General features: G+C 40.1%; 1 long non-coding RNA gene across 1 annotated transcript in view; it reads right to left on the reverse strand.

The window, feature by feature from the left end:
• Positions 1-15,688: 15,688 nt before the first annotated feature.
• The window catches only part of LOC125484747, a 17,783-nt gene continuing 15,807 nt past the window's right edge, over positions 15,689-17,664 (reverse strand). Inside the window, exon 3 of the long non-coding RNA XR_007263560.1 lies at positions 15,689-16,468. This is a non-coding gene — a long non-coding RNA (uncharacterized LOC125484747). The remainder of the gene's footprint in view (positions 16,469-17,664) is intronic.

A 17,664-nucleotide genomic window follows, 5' to 3' on the forward strand; every position in this document is an offset into this window, starting at 1 on the left:
TTGGCCTGCTGTGTTCATCCAGCTCTACACCTTGTTATCTCTAACGAAGTAGCCTCATCTGCTTCACTGGACAGGGAATTCCACAGATTCACAGCCCTTTGGGTGAAGAAGTTCCTCCTCAACTCAGTCCTAAATCTGCTTCCCCTTATTTTGAGGCTATGCCCCCTTGTTATAGTTTCACCTGCCAATGGAAACAACCTTCCCACTTCTATCCTACGTATTCCTTACATAATTTTAAATGTTTCTATGAGATACCCCCACCCCCCCCATTCTTCTAAATTCCACTGAGTACAGTCCCAGTCTTCTCAATCTCTCCTCATAAGGGAACCTTCCCAATTCTGGAGTCAACCTAGTGAACCTCCATTGTACTACCTCCACTGCCAGGATATTCTTTTTCAAGTAAAGACACCAAAACTGTATGCAGTACTTTAGGTTTGGCCTCACCTCACCTATACAGATGCAACATAGCCTCCCTATTTTTAAACTCCATCCCTCTAGCAATGAAAGACAATATTCCATTTGACTTCTTAAATACCTGCTGCACCTGAAAACCAATGTTTTGTAATTCATGCACAAGGATACCCAGGTCCCTCTGCACAGCAGCACACTACAATTTTTCACCATTTAAATAAAAGTCTGTTTTGCTGTTATTCCTACCAAAATGTATGACCTCACATTTACCAACATTGTACTCCATCTGCCAGACCCTTGCCCACTCACTTAACCTATCTATATCCCTCTGCAGACTTTCAGTGCCCTCTGCACACTTTGCTCTCCCACTCATTTTAGTGCCATCTGCAAACTTTGACATACTACACTTGGTCCCCAACTGTAAATCATCTATGTAAATAGTAAATAATTGCAGTCCCAATGCTGATCCCTGAGGTATACCACAAGCCACTGTTTGCCAACCAGAAAAACACCTATTTATCCCCACTCTTTGCTCTGCGTTAGTTAACCAGTCTTTTATCCATGCTAATACATTACCTCTAAAGGCCATGAACCTTTATCTTATCCTAGGTGAGGTTCTCCAGTTTGTACATAGTTCTATACAAATACCCTAACTGTTAAGATTCCCTTCTTTATTCACCACTTCCCCCACCACCCCTGTTGATTGCAAACAGATTAAGAAGTGATCCTTTCCCTTGTAGAAGCCTTTCTCCCTGACAAAAGTGAACTTTTGTTATTTAAGCAGCCAAGTTAACCAAACTTTTGTGATCTAACAAAGAATCATTTTATTAGCCGCTAATCACAAGTGGAAATATAACACGCACAAACACAGATAAGAGATGAGTCCATAAAGATGAAAGTTTTTTTTTCAAGAAGTTATACATCCAGTTTCTAAACTGTTGTCAAGAGCAGATAATTGAACATTACAACCACTGCAGTGGAGGTTACCAGCAGCATTGACCTTGATAGTTGGACAGCCAGTTTCACAATCCTCAGTTTTTTTGTGTTGTTTTAGATTCTGTAGTTCTGATTCCTATTGACCATAACTGAATTTCAGTATTCAGGCTGAGAGACAATCTTCTTGTTCTCCTATTTGCTTTCGTTACTGGTGTATAGCGCTCATAACAAGGGAAATTCTTAGTTGCAAGCGAGGGGTGCTGGGAAGTGTTTCTTCTACTTGACCTTCACAGCACACTAGCACCTGAATGCAGGTTGGTACACAGAGGAACAATCCTACTACGTACTCCAGGAGAGATTAAACTAGCTTCTCAACTTCTGTCCTTGAGTATTCTTCAAAGAGAAAAGCACAGAATGTGTCTGTAGTTTGGGGCATAATCCACAGGATGATGGAGTGCTATTAAGCAGTGGCCTATCAGTCCCTTGCTATCTCTGTAGTCACAACAGATCTCACTCCAGTCAGTTTAGACTTGCCTCTGCCCTCATTTGTAGGGCTTTTGTTTCAAGTTTCCTTTGCATCCATAGTTGTAAAATTCTGCAGATCTCTCTCTCTCTTTCTAGACAGCCAATAAATTTACATTGGCAGCAATTTTTGACTGTATCAGCCCTCTCTTAAAAACACAACTTGACATTCCAAGTTCAAAAAGTCCATAGTACTCACTCATGACACTGCACACCCTCTATATGCAGAAGTGTTTTAATAGGTGTATAACAGTTACTTAATTTTCTTGAAAATTACGCAAAGTGTAACAATATGTAGCAACAATAGCTAACATAAGAGATTATTCCTAGTAAAACCAACTTGCATTTAAACAACATCACAAATGCAGGAAAATATCTCAAGATGCTTCTTAGATGCATTTAACAAAAATTAACATCGAACCAAAGGAGGATTGAACATTATGCAATCATTGATAACCATTCTCAATTCTGACCTTATAATGGAGGGAAGGTCATTATTGAAGCAGCTGAAGGTGATCAGGCCTAGGACACTACCCAGAGGAACTTCTATATAGATGTCGTGGAGTTGAGGTGACTGATCTCCAACCAGAACCATCTTCCAATGTGCCAGATACAACGCCAACTATTGGAGAGTTTGCCCTGATTCTCATGGATTCCAGTTATGCTAGGGCTTCTTGATGCCACAATCAGTAAAATGCAACCTTGATGTCAAGGGCTGTTACTCACCTCATCTCTGGAATTCAGCTCTTTTGTCCAGGTTGGAACCAAGGCTGTAATGTGGTCAGAAGCTGAGTGGCCCTGGCAAAACCCAAACTGGCTGTGAATGAGCAGCTTATTGCTGAGCAGGTGCTGCTTGATAGCACTGTTAATGACACCTTCCATCACTTTACTGATGATCGAGAGTAGATTGATAGGGCAGTTATTAGCTGTGTTGGATCTATCCTCCCTTTTTGAGTAAGGTCACACCTGAGCAATTTTCCACATTGTCGGGTAGATGCCATTGTTGTAACTGCACTGGAAGAGCTTAGCTAAGGGAGCAGCAAGTTCTCAAGGACAAGTCTTCAGGACTATTGCTGGAATGTCGTCAGAGACCATAGTCTCTGCAGCATCTATTGCCTCCAACCATACCTTGATAACAGAGTGAAATGACTGGGCTAAAAGCTGATATCTGTGATGCTATAGACACTGGAGGCCGAGATGGATCATCCACTTGGCACTTGCGGCTGATTATTGCTGCAAATGCCTCAGCCTTACCTTTTGTGCTGATGTGTTGGGCTCTTCTATCACTGGGGATGGGGATATCTTTAGAGCCACCACCTAAAGTGAGTTGTTTAAATGTCCACTACCATTCACGACTGGATATGGCAGGACCTCAGAGCTTAGATTTGATCCATTGGTAGTGGGATTGCTCAGCTCTATCACTTACTGGTTACGCTGTTTGGCAAGCAAGTAGTCCTGTTTCATGGCTTCAATAGGTTGACAAGTCATTTTTAGGTGTGCCTGGTGCTGCTGCTGGCATGCCCTCCTGCAATCTCCATTGAACCAAGGTTGATCCCCTGCCTCGATATTAATAATTGAGTGGGGGATATGCCGGGCCATGAAGTTGCAGATCCTGCTGGAGTACAATTCTGCTGCTGTTGATGGTTCATAGCGTCTAATGGATGCCCAGTCTTGATTCGCTAGATCTGTTAGGAATCTATCTCATTTAACACAGTGATAGTGCCACACAACATAAATGAGAATAATCGCCATGTGAAGATGGGACCTTGTCACCACAAGGACTGTTTGCTGGTCTCCCTAACCGATACTGTCATAGACAGATGCATCTGCAGCCAGCAGATTGGTAAGGATGATATCATGTATGCTTCTCCCTCTTGTTGGTTTCCTCAATGCAAGATAAAACTCTGTCCAGAACACAATAACTGTGAGGTTGTTTTCATATATATCCCGTGTTGAAAAGAGATTAGTTGTTTGAATTCAATAATGTCAATCATACAGCATTTCTGTGAAGCTCCCAATAATATTGTACCTTTCACCATAGCAAATTGAATCTTGCATACACCGCATGGGCAGATACAGCATGTAGTCTATAGTCAGTTCATGGCCCAGTGGAGAAAGACACAATACATCTTAACTTTTTACCTGACACTACTGATTGTGCAAAATATGGAGTTAATACACCATCCTCAAAAGAAGTGATTACCACAAGAGTAAATAATGCCTTAGCAGTTTATATGTGAGTATTCCATTTAAGGTTAGAGACAATGTTCTTTGAGAAGGTGACCAAACAGGTGGATGAGGGTAAAGCGGTTGATGTGGTGTATTTGGATTTCAGTAAAGCGTTTGATAAGGTTCCCCATGGTAGGCTATTGCAGAAAATATGGAGGCATGGGATTGAGGGTGATTTAGCGGTTTGGATCAGAAATTGGCTAGCTGTAAGAAGACAGAGGGTGGTGGTTGATGGGAAATGATCATCCTGGAATTCAGTTACTAGTGGTGTACCTCAAGGATCTGTTTTGGGGCCACTGCTGTTTGTCATTTTTATAAATGACCTGGATGAGGGCGTAGAGGGATGGGTTAGTAAATTTGTGGATGACACCAAAGTTGGTGGAATTGTGGATAGTGCGGAAGGATGTTGCAGGTTACAGAGGGACATAGATAAGCTGCAGAGCTGGGCTGAGAGGTGGCAAATGGATTTTAATGCGGAAAAGTGTGAGGTGATTCACTTTGGAAGGAGTAACAGGAATATAGAGTACTGGGCTAATGGTAAGATTCTTGGTAGCGTGGATGAGCAGAGAGATCTCGGTGTCCATGTGCATAGATCACTGAAAGTTGCCACCCAGGTTGATAGCGCTGTTAAGAAGGCATACGGTGTCTTAGGTTTTATTGGTAAAGGGATTGAGTTTCGGAGCCATGAGGTCATGTTGCAGCTGTACAAAACTCTGGTGCAGCCGCACTTGGAGTATTGCGTACAGTTCTGGTCACTGCATTATAGGAAGGATGTGGAAGCATTGGAAAGGGTGCACAGGAGATTTACCAGGATGTTGCCTGGTATGGAGGGAAGGTCTTATGAGGAAAGACTGAGGGTCTTGAGGCTGTTTTCGTTAGCGAGAAGAAGGTTAAGAGGTGACTTAATAGAGACATACAAGATGATCAGAGGATTAGATAGGGTGGACAGTGGGGGCCTTTTTCCTCGGATGGTGATGGCTAGCATGAGGGGACAGCTTTAAATTGAAGGGTGATAGATATAGGACAGATGTCAGAGGTAGGTTCTTTACTCAGAGAGTAGTAAGGGCGTGGAATGCCCTGCCTGCAAAAGTAGTAGACTCCCCAACTTTAAGGGCATTTAAATGGTCATTGGATAAACATATGGATGATAATGGAATAGTGTAGGTTAGTTGGGCTTCAGATTGGTTTCACAGGTCGGCGCAACATCGAGGGCCGAAGGGCCTGTACTGCGCTGTAATGTTCTATGTTCTATGTTCTAATGTGGACAAAAACGTCAATTAAAAGGAAATAATTTATCCTATCCTATTACGTACGATGAAAATTCTAATGTGCTTTATTTTCATAGAGCCGTTAAGCTGTAAATCAACAATCAAACTCCAGATCCAATTATGGAGCCTTTCATGGTGGGCTTTAGATTGACTGAGCACGTTTGATGCAGCAATCTAAAGATTAATTTTCTGATTGAAAGCACATAAAATTTACAACATGACACAAACTGAGATTGCATCAAGATAGTTTCTAAATAGCATAGGGTACTATCTGTAATCATTTTCCTTTATTGAATCTTTGCTCAATTAACACTTTCTCTACTCACAAGGAGAGAAAGATTTTTATGACTTGATTGTTCAATGTTTCTAGTTCTCCAATTCTCTTGGCATTTCTTTGCCAGTGAAGATTTTGAGAAGGTTATAATAACCAATTCAGGCAAGTGGGTGGCTCGTCAGGAACAAAAACAAAGTTGCTGGAAAAGCTCAGCAGGTCTGACAGCATCTGTGAAGTAAAAAACAGAGTTAATGTTTCAGGTCCGTGGACCCTTCCTCAGAACAGAGGAACAGAACAGAACAGGCCTATCTGTGAATGCCTCCCACAGAGGGTATGGATGAAGGTGTAGTTTCTGAAACAGGGTTGACCACATTAAGAGATGTCTGTGGCAAGCCAACAGGGTAGTGGTGCGTTCAGCATATGTTTAGATAACCTTTTTAGGCTCCTCTCCCATTCAGGAGCAAGCAAACGTCCATCAAAAAGGCTGTTTGGTCACTTGTGATGCTAGTTGGTGATACTGTCATGTCTCATTCATCAATAAAGCAAACAATACCCTAAGCTGCATGCACACAGAATTGGAACTGCAGCTCCCAGAGCTATCTTACTCCTACAATTTTCACTGCTTCCCCAATATAAGATTTACTAGTTGAAATTCAGATAGGATGGACTAATTTTTTTTCCTACTCTCTTGTGTAATGTGGCTTTAAGGTGGAGGACTGGTTGCATTGACTAACTCCACCTTTTAAATCTGGAACTCATAAGTCATGGCCTAGTGATCTACATGGCTACAGCAAGGCCTCCAAGTTATCAGTGTGGATTCAGAGTTCCACTCTCCTTCGTGGGTTGCCAACAAAGGCTTGACAGACACCCTTCACCCCTTTTTATTTTAACCATGACTGGTTTATTAACAACTTTAGTATATAGAACAATTTGGTTATTTGAGCTATTTGGAATTCTTCAGCTCTGGCCATTATCTTTGTCAAGGAGGATATGCGTTAAGACAGTTTCATATTAGGATGGTATCATCTATAGTAGGATGCAGCTGACAAAATACTAGTGAGTTAACTCTGAACACCCCCGACACCCCAAATCCTCTAGGTCAGGTGAGAGTGATGACCATTGGCATCACGACTGCATTTGACTATATATGACATTAGGATGGTATCATCCTAATGAAGGATTTGGACAGGTTGGGAGAATGGGCAAAGAAGTGGCAGATGGAGTACAACGTGGGAAAGTATGAGGTCATGCACTTTGAGAAGAATAAAAGCATGGACTATTTACTAAATGGGGAGAAAATTCAGAAGTCTGAAGTGCAAAGAGACTTGGGAGTTCTAGTCCAGGACTCTCTCAAGGCAAACTTGCAGGTTGAATCAGTAGTGAGGAAAGCAAATGCAATGTTGGCATTTATTTTGAGACAACTTCAATATAAAAGCAGAGATGTACTACTGAGGCTTTATAAGGCTCTGGTCAGGCCACATTTGGAGTATGGTGTGCAGTTGTGGGCCCCATATCTCAGGAAGGATGTACTGGCCCTGGAGTGGTTCAGAGGCACGAGAATGGTCCCAGGAATGAAAAACTTAACATATGAGGAACGTTTGAGGACTCTTGGACTATACTCATTGGAGTTCAGAAGGATGAGGGGGGACCTAATTGAAACTTACAGAATACTGAATGGCTTTGACAGAGTGGATGTTAGGAAGATGCTTCCATTGGTAGGAGAGACTAGGACCCGAGGGCACAGCCTTAGAGTAAAGGGAAGACCGTTTAGAATGGAGATAAGAAGAAACGTCTTCAGCCAGAGAGTGGTGAACCTATGGAATTCACTGCCACAGAAGGCTGTGGAGGCTAGGTCATTGAGCACATTTAAGACTGAGATAGATAGGTTCTTGATTATCAAGAGGATCAAAGGTTACAGGGAGAAAGCAGGAGAATGGGGTTGAAGGACTTATCAGCCATGATTGAATGGCAGAGCAGACTCAATGGGCTGAATGGCCTAATTTCTGCTCCTATGTCTTATGGTCTTATGGACATCAAGGAGGCCTAGCAAAATTGCAGCCAATGGGAATCAGGGGAAAAGACTCTGCTGATTGCAGTCATACCTGGCACAAAGGAAGATGGTTTTAACTGTTGGAGATGAGATATCTCAGTTCCAGGACATCATTGCCAGAGTTCTTCAGGGCAGTGTCCAAGGCTCAACTATCTTTAGGTGCTTCATCAATGACCATCATAAGATCAGAAATGGGGATGTCCACTGATATTACACTACTTTCAGTATCGTTTACAACATCTCATATACTGCTTGACAACACTTCATATACTGCTGTGTCCATATACAACTATATCTGGAAAATATCTAGATTTGGACTGTTAAGTGACAAATGTATTTATGCCACACAAGTGCCTAGTAATGGCCATCTTCAAATAGACAAAATATAACAATTGTCCCTTCAATTGCACTACAATGCCTGAATCCTCCATTATCCATATCCTGGAGTGTTAATGTTGACCAGAAACTGAATGGACTGGCCATATTAATACTGTGGCAGCAAGAACAGGTCAAAGGTTAGGAATTTTGTGGTGAGTAACTTAACTCTTGTCTCCCCTAAGCCTGTCATTATCTGCAAGGCACAAGTCAGGAGTGTGACAGAAAACTGTCCTCCTTGACTGGCTTGAGTGTTACTCCAACGACACACAAGGAATCTGACACCAGTCAGGACAAACCAGCCTGCTTAATTGGCACCCCATTCAAGTTCACTTCCTTCGCCTCTGATGCACAGTAGTAGCAGTGTGTACACGTATATAAAGCACTGCAGTAATTCACCAAGCTTCCTCTATTAGTACACCCAAACCTACAGTTTTGACCCCTTGGAAGGAGAAAGGCAGCAGATGTATGGAAACAGCATCTGCAAGTTTCCCTCCAAGCCACATTTCAGCCTGACTTGAAACTATTCCTGTTCCTTCATGGTTCCTGGATCAAACTCTTTCAAATCCCTAACACTGTGGGTGTTACTATACACCCCAAGGACTACAGTGGTTCTAAAGGCAGCTCACCACCTCCTTTTCCAGGTTAATTAGTGAAGAGTAATAAATCCTGACCTAGCCAGCAAAGCGCACATGCTGTGAACAAATAAAAATTAAATATATTGACCCAAATGTTCTTGATGCGCATTTGCAGCTTCGCATAACTCTTATCTACCAGAAACACACATTCTCATCATCTAAAACTGAAATAATTTAAATACTTTTGTTTAATTCTGTGCCTTTCATTTCAGTAGCCTACAGGGAGTAGGTCAACTCAATGGGTCTTGAAGACCAGTGCCAGTGGCATCTGGGCTGGCAGTGAAATTTAAAAAGTAACTGAAATACCTAGATAGTATAGCATTCTCTGGATTAATTAGAGTCTCTAAAGATTTCATATGTTAAATTTCCCTCCACTGTGCAACAGCAACACCAGAGGTTAATGATGAACAAGGGTGGTTTGTTTCCATTTTCTATGCCTCAAATCATACCCAATTCCTGCTGCTGGTTAAAATCAAGGCTCATATTTCTTGCTTTCTTAATAGATCAATAATTTTCAAACTTCCGCTGTCTAAGATAATAGCACCAACAGAACATGGCCTGCTAATCCTTTCCTTTCTTATTTATTCAAATTTCTCCAGCTTTCTCTGATTTAAATATCAAAGTTGAACAAATATAAATATGTGACAATTTTATAGAAGAGTTACATAATGAATTATTTTGACATGTACATCAATAGAAGATAATTACAGTTGATTTTAAATTGATATTGATAAAAATAGAATAAATGCAAACAGCTAGCTAACAAGCAGTTCAAAGCCAAAACAGTGCCCTCTTTAGGATACATGGAAAGGTATTTACAACAAGCAAATAAGAGCTTGGTTAAGACGGAATCGTGTCAATTGCCTCTTCTTCCAAGTGAATTGCATTCATCGTAATGTGCTGTGAGGGAATGCACAATGGCAAAGAGACATGGCAAATCAAATAATTTGTGATAAAAATCTTTGAAAAAATAAAAGTAGAAAGGAAGAATAACGTCTCAAATATAAAAGAAGCCATCCTGTATCCGAGAAAGACAACATAGCACAGAATCTTACCACTGTCCTGTTACAACTGTTTGAGAAAAGCAGCATAGGATGGTAGGAATAACAGAATATACAAAGAGCCACTTTATCAGAAGTGCTGTTGCTACAAATTGGTATAAGAAGACATTCAGAGTTGTTGAATACAGGCAGTTCCCAGGTTGCAAACAGATTCTGTTCTTCAGTCCATTCACAAGTCAATTTGTACACAAGTCAGAACACCATGCGGGGCAATGTCAAACAGTCATTCGTAAGTACAGGAAACATTAAAATGTTGGATCTTTAAGTTTACACCCCTGATTGTACCACACCTGCTGTGTATTTCCAAAATTCTCTTGATTTTGAGTTCAGATTTATAGCAACAACAATCGTTTGCTTTTAATGGACAATCAGTTAGTATTATCTGTTGTGATGCACAGCTGAGAGAAAAATATTAATTGGATATCAGATCTCATATGGAATTAATGAAAATACATGAAATGAAAAAGATAAAATCCAACTTAAAACTTTAAACCTAACATTTGTATCATTATAAGAAAAACTTCAAAGTTTATGTTAAGATTTGGAATAGACATTGCGTAAAATGCTGATGACTATGCATGTTGACTTTGACATCCATCATTTTTACAGAACATATTTGAACGTATTTTTATGAGTCAACATAGTTGCATCCACTGTAACAATGGATTCAAATTGTGAACCTCCCCAGCAGTAATGTGTGATAAACAAGTAACACCAATTGCCTTTAACAGGTTGTAAGATCCTGACAGACTGGGTTGGTAGCTATTAACTGTTAATCCCATCAGCTTGCAAGAACTTTCAGAGAACTAGCCCTTGACTATCGAAGGTCCTGTAAGAAACAAGAGACAGACCTTCTTCCATACAAAGTGAAGTGTTAGTGACATTTATAACGCTCGTCCTATCATTCGGACTTCCCTTATGCTGACAGCTGGCAGCAGTGGTACTTTTCATGGCTCCCCAAAGGTATCATGGTCCACTGCAAGTGTGGACTCACCACACGTATCCCACCAAATAGCATATTGTGAGCCTCAGCAAGCATCCCAACTGGTGAATACTCCTGACCATGGAGAATAGACAGTTGGATTTTAATTCCTGATTAGCATCCACATCTTGTTGTGAAAGTTCAAATGAGACTAGGGTCTCAAAAAGGTGAGGCTTCTTCACTGTCTGAACAGACGTAGGGTGTACAGGTTACTCATTCAACAGTTAAAATTGCCCCCAGTAAATGACAATGAACACAAAGCAGTAAATGAAGAGAACTACTTAATATATAGAATTATCTAACTGAAACCCATTCTAATTAAATTTGTTATTGGTCTGCAGGGAAAAATATACAAAGTTAAATTCAGGAACACAGATTAAATTAGTTTTGGTACTCTGGGGAGGAAGCTCTTCAGTAACCATGTTGAGTAGTGTTTGCTTCTCAGCAGTAAAGTTGCACACATTCTCTGAAGTCAATGTGTTACAGCCTCAACAATAAGATTGCTTGAAATACATCAATTTTACGCTGAAATGCGAATAATGTTTCTTCTTGTCCTATATTTCCTCATTGTTGTTCTGTCTCACAACTATAGAAGTATAATCAAGTAGAACCTCCCTCCGTTTCCATTTCAACGTAAAATCTTAGCTTCCTAGATCATTATATTAACACTCAAATAAGAAATCTTTGATACATTTTCTTCCTCACGCTGTTTTATTGGAAAGGAATATATGTCTATGATGCTAATTAACTAAATCTTGCCTAAGTGACTAGGGAAGTTTAACAGAGTACAGTAGGATCTGACAAATTTCTTGTTTGGAAAGGTTATTCAGAGCTGACTGCCTGCAGTGTTTCAAGGATACAAGGATGCCAGAATACAAATTCAAGGGGAAAACTCTATTAATCAGAGTCGACTTTCCAACCAATCAACACCATTTTTTCAGATGGTATAAATGTTGTTTTTCCCTTTGTATCAGTATGCTAGCAAATCGTCCTGATTTAGAGTACGGTGAAACATTTCAGCATAATGTGTCTGATTTTCGCAATACTGAAGTTTTAATAGTTTGTCATTGTTCCATTGCCATATGCTGATGTTTCAAATACAGTCTGGCAATGGTGATGGTGGTAGCTGTACAACGGTCATACTGTATCAGTTGGGCTATGACACAGTGGATCTAATGTGCTAGAAATTATTATATCTTAGTTTATTTCTGCCATATTCATTCCGACACCATTATAAAACTTTCTAACAATTCTATGAGTGGAAACTTGGAATCTCTTAAATTTTAAAAGTGACAAGAAAAATACTTAAATTAGTTGAGAGCCTCTCTCTTCCACAGGACCACAGAGAAGCTGGACTACCTCCTGTCTACCACTCAGACTCTGCTAGAAATCACGGAAATGAAACAATTCTGGCTGGGTCATATAACCTATAAAAAAAACCCAGTGCGCCTTCTGACACGGTCAAGCCACAATTGTTTCATTTCCATGATTTCTGGCAGAGTTCTGCAAGCATCATGATCACTGCACCCAAAATAAAAAAAATCAAATTGAATTTTCTACCTGCATAGCTACTTCTAATTTGCCACATGTTAGTGTTTACATTTCTGCATATAGGGGTCTTTGAGAAAGGTAATAGAACTTAGGACAAAAAACATAGCCATTTATTGGCAGTTACCATTAAACAAGAAAAAATACATTCATAGAATTAGATCACAAAATACTGGTAGAAATTTTGGAATCACTTTTAACAATCAATTTTGACATCTTTGATCGCCATAAATTAAAGATCCTGTGGTACATGTACAACAGCCTCTGGCACACAGAAGCAAAGTCAATCAAGGCCACATTGGTAGAGTTTAGAAACTATAGTGTGTAGTTCCAGTCTGTCATTGTTACTCCCATGTTTTGGGTTTCATCACTTTGGAACAGCCAAAAAATATTTAGTCTCAAAATGTTAATAATACTCAAAACTCAGTAAAAACGAAATGTATGAATTAAAAACAGGCAAAACAGTGGAAACTTATCAATCATATTATGGTTTATGAAATATCAGGCATTAATGAAAGAAAGGAAAACACGACCACATAATATTTTACAAAATCCATACTAAAAGAATCTGACACTTTATTTCAGACACAATAAAAATATACTGTAGAATACAGTAAACATGGAAACATTTGAATGCTTTTTAAAAAAAAATCTTCCTGAAAAATTTATCTTAGAAACATTATTGATTAAATTTGGCCTTAGGAAGCAAAAACCTCTATCTGAGCCTGGGGCTAGAAATTGCAACTCATCACAATGTGTCCCCAGAGATAGTAAGAACTGCAGATGCTGGACTCAGAGATAACACAGTGTGGAGCTGGAGGAACACAGCAGGCCAGGCAGCATCAGAGGAGCAGGAAAGTCGACATTTTGGGTCGGGACCATTTCTGAACAACTTTCCTGCTCCTCTGATGCTGCCTGGCCTGCTGTGTTCTTCCGGCTCCACACTGTGTTAACAAATGTGTCCCCAGTCCATTTTGATCCCCTGCTGCTGCTGTTATGCACTGCTAACCATGTGTCCCCACACCCAACATGTACACAATAACTCTATTCTTAGCTTAACTTTGATGTTCTGCTTGAAATTTGCCAATTGTATCTTCCAATACTGATCGATAAATAGAACTTTAGGATGCATTTTGCTCCAAAATATAAAGTTAAAGGTTGAAATTGAGACAAAGCTGAGAACAAATTGAGGGTAAGTAATCCATGTACTCCCAGGGTCCACCCCACCCCCCTCAATTTTTCCAGACCCTGATCCCTTTTTCCAGTATTGAGAATGAGGAATTTATAACTTTTAAGAGATTCAGCTTCTTTCTTACACCATTTTATTACTCATCCAGAGCAAAACTAGGAAACATTAGTGAGTTTTTTATTATCATAGATATCAGAGAATCCGTACAGTGTGGAAACAGGCCCTTCGGCCCAACAAGTCCACACCAAACCTCAAAGCATCCCACCCAGACCCACCCTACTATAACACACCTAATCTACACATCCCTGAACATTACGGGCAATTTAGTATGGCCAATCCACCTAACCTGCACATCTTTGGACTGTGGGAGGAAACCGGAGCACCTGGAGGAAACCCACACAGACACAGGGAGAATGTGCAAACTCCACACAGACAGTCGCTTGAGGGTGGAATCGAACCCAGGTGCCTGGCGCTGTGAGGCTGCAGTGCTAACTACTGAGCCACCATGCTGCCCCTGTGATGTCACATTTGTAGAAAACAAGAAGGGTAATACCCGAAATATTCTTCTTTCCTCCAGATGCTGCATAGCTTGCCGTGTTCTTCCAGCTTCCTCTTTGTCTGCATTATAACTCTACAACGCTAGCAAAAAAACAAAGTATGCAAAAAAGGAAAAGAAATCCAGTTATCTCACAATGAGGTCAATTATAGATTGGTAAAGAGATATGCTGATTTTTCTTTCAGAAACAGAAATTTGCAAAGGACAATCGAAAAGAACATCAAGTGCAATTCAACAGCAATTAAATTTGATTGTCCTTAAAGCTTATTTAAACCATAGCTCCACAGGCAGTATGGCTATAGCGACATTATGTGACAAGCCAGGTTAAGCAAATAAGAATCATAAACACATTTCAAACCCAGGCTATGAACAAAGCCATGGTATATCAGCTAACACTACATAAAATGAATACATTCAGTTATAACTACACTGCAGCTTTAAATGTTGTTGATTGTTATTATGTTTAATGTAGCAGCGCTAAAGCTACACCAAAAATGTTTTATCTCAAAGGCCAAGTATTCTTGTCTTATTTTTTGTAAAAAAAAGTATTTCCCTTTCTGTTACCATTATAAAGTAGACACAGGATATAAGAAATTTTACAGGAAATGATAACAAACCTGGTGTAGTTATGAGCCTCTCACAAAGGAGCAGTGATAACGAGATTAACAAGGATAAATGTCTCTTCAATGATAACAATGACTGTCATTTGAGAAGACATTAAAGCTATACATCAGAAATAAAAACCTATCAGAAAACACACTGAGTTAATATGTATGTGCTTCACTGAAAATTCCAAGGAGTAAATGATTGATCCTGGAGTGCAACAGATTAAGTGCTGAGAATCAGACACAATGGGCTCAAAAAAAATCTACTGTACAAATATGTGAATTATTAACAATATAAGAAATTTTATTTCAACTAAAGCTTTTTTATAACCATATGTTTAACAATACAGAACTTGAGTATTGATGAAAAAGTCATATCATCACAGTCTTTGTCTTGCATCTATCAGGACAATTTGCAAGGATACAAATTCAAGGGGAAAATCCTATTAATCAGAGTCGACTTTCTAACCAACCAGCACCATTTTTTCAGATGGTATAAATGTTGTTTTTCCCTTTGTATCAGTATGCTAGCAAATTGTCCTGATTTAGAGTATGGTGAAACATTTCAGCATAATGTGTCTGATTTTCGCAATACTGAAGTTTTAATAGTTTGTCATTGTTTCATTGCCACATGATGATGTTTCAAATACAGTCTGGCAATGGTGACGGTGGTGGCTATACAACGGTCATGTCACTGGACAGAGACCCAGATTAATACTCTGGGGACATGGGTTCAAATACCACTGTGGCAGCTGGCAGAACTTAAGTTGATAAAGAAAAATTGGAATTAAAAGATAGTCTAATAGTGACCTTGAAACCATTGTCAATTGTTGTAAAAGTTCACCTGGTTCACTGATCTGTTGTCCTTATCTGACCTGGCATACATGCAACTGCTTACCCATTGTACTGTGTTTGAATTGTAAATGCCTGTTCAATGACCTAGCAAGCCACTCAGTTGTATCAAACTGCTGCAACATCTAAAAGAAATGGGCCACCTTGCATCAAACTGGGCACTGGAAACGACAAAGGCCCTGTTGATACCCGCGATGCTCCCTACTGATATCCTGCAGCATGTTTCAAAATTAAGTATGCTGTCCCACGAGTTCGTCAAGCAACAGCCTGACATAGCTACAATCAAGGAATTATTAGCAGGACACACTCACCAGATTATGAGATACTACACAGTCAGGATGGAGTTGCCCTGGGACTCCTGAACATTGACTCCAGACCTTGCAAGTGTTATGGAGGCAGGTCAACCCTTCTTCCAATCATCACGTGGTATACTCCCTCCCTACATCCACCTCTTGCTACTGAAACCCTATCCTTCAGTCAACATCCCCTCCCTCAATCCCAACTGCTGAATGAGCATTACTCCTCTGTGTTTAACACCAAATCGGTAAAGCATTGACAGTGGCAAGTGCACAGAAGGTACTCTGGCTAGGGGACCTCAATGTCCTTAACTATGAGTATCTTTGTAGCACCAAATGGACTGCAGTGGTTCAAGAAGGCAGAAGGATGGTCATTACTATCTCAGTGGCAATTGTGGATAGGCGAAGTCCACAGAATAAACAAAACTACTGACCAAGATGACTGCATCCTAAAGGACATAGTTGCGAGACTCCACAATAGATGGTGAGGGAACCAAAAACAGAAAAAAAATCTTGAACTTGTCTGCTCCAAGATACGTTTTGCAGATGTATCTGTACATGACAGCATTGATAGAAATGAGGTCTGCATAGCCATTGTGAAGACAAAGGCTACCAGCATGGTAAAATGGGCTAACAAACAGAATTTTCTGGAGAATCACTGAAGGTCTGGCAGCACCTATGGAGAGAAAACGAGTAGTTTTGAGTCCTGTGAATGTTCTGAAATGTTTTTCTATTTTACTTGTTTCAGATCTCCAGATTTTGCAATTCTTTATTTTATGACAAATGGGCTAGTTGATGGACAGATCCAGGAACTCAAAATTGGAAATCCATAAAGCGCTGTGGCCCATCAACACCAACAAAATTGTATTCAACCACAACTTGTGATCTCAAGGTCCAGTGTATCCACCATTCCACTATTAATTTTAACATCCAGCCAAAGGATCAATGCTGACTCACTGAAGAGTGCAGGAGGATATGTCAGTATCAGTACCAGGTAGATGAGCTATAACACAGAACTACTAGCATGCCAAAAGTGATCCCACAACCAGAGGGTCAGATCTAAGCTCTGCACTCCTTCCATATGCAGCTGAGAATGATGGTGGACATTTGAACTATTAACAGGAACATGAGGCTCCACAAATAACCCCATTCTCATTGAGGGGTAGGGTCCTGGCACATCAACGCAAAAGACAGAGTTGGAGAATTTGTAGAAGTATGAAGTCTACCTCGGGCTCCTCTGAATCCCTAGTGTTATGAAGCAGAGGTCGACCACCCTCTAACAACTAAAACCGAAACACCCAGAGAGGCTCGCCTCACCTTATAATCTACTTACTGTGAAAAGTGGAATAACCTGCCTCTCACCCCAATCTGTTATAAAGGAGTGGTTAAATGAAATAAAATCCTGACAATCACTGTGTAATTAACAAGTAACAATTAATTATCTAACGCTAACAGCAAACGAATTACCTGAACTATTAACAAACCAAAATATTCCCCTCTATTCCTAAATAAAACAAGATTCAAATGGTATGCTGTTCCAATAAATACAAGTCCCACTTGTATATACCAAAATAAAATAAAATAGAACTTAGTCTCTTGAAATGACAGCCAGGTTACGTCTTCCGGAACATTATGTGTCTTCTCTGTTGATCTCTGACAGGAATATTCTCTCTGTGAATTCTTCTGTCTGGAATATTAGCTAAGTGCTGCGGTAACTTTATTAATGAGATAATGCTTTCTCTAAGAGCTGAGACAGCTGATTCTTGAGATAACAAGGTGTAGAGCTGGATGAACACAGCAGGCCAAGCAGCATCAGAGGAGCAGGAAGGCTGACGTTTCGGGCCTAGACCCTTCATCAGAAATGGGGGAGGG

Source organism: Rhincodon typus, chromosome 13, assembly GCF_021869965.1.
Source record: "Rhincodon typus isolate 14 chromosome 13, sRhiTyp1.1, whole genome shotgun sequence".
NCBI lineage: Eukaryota > Metazoa > Chordata > Chondrichthyes > Orectolobiformes > Rhincodontidae > Rhincodon > Rhincodon typus.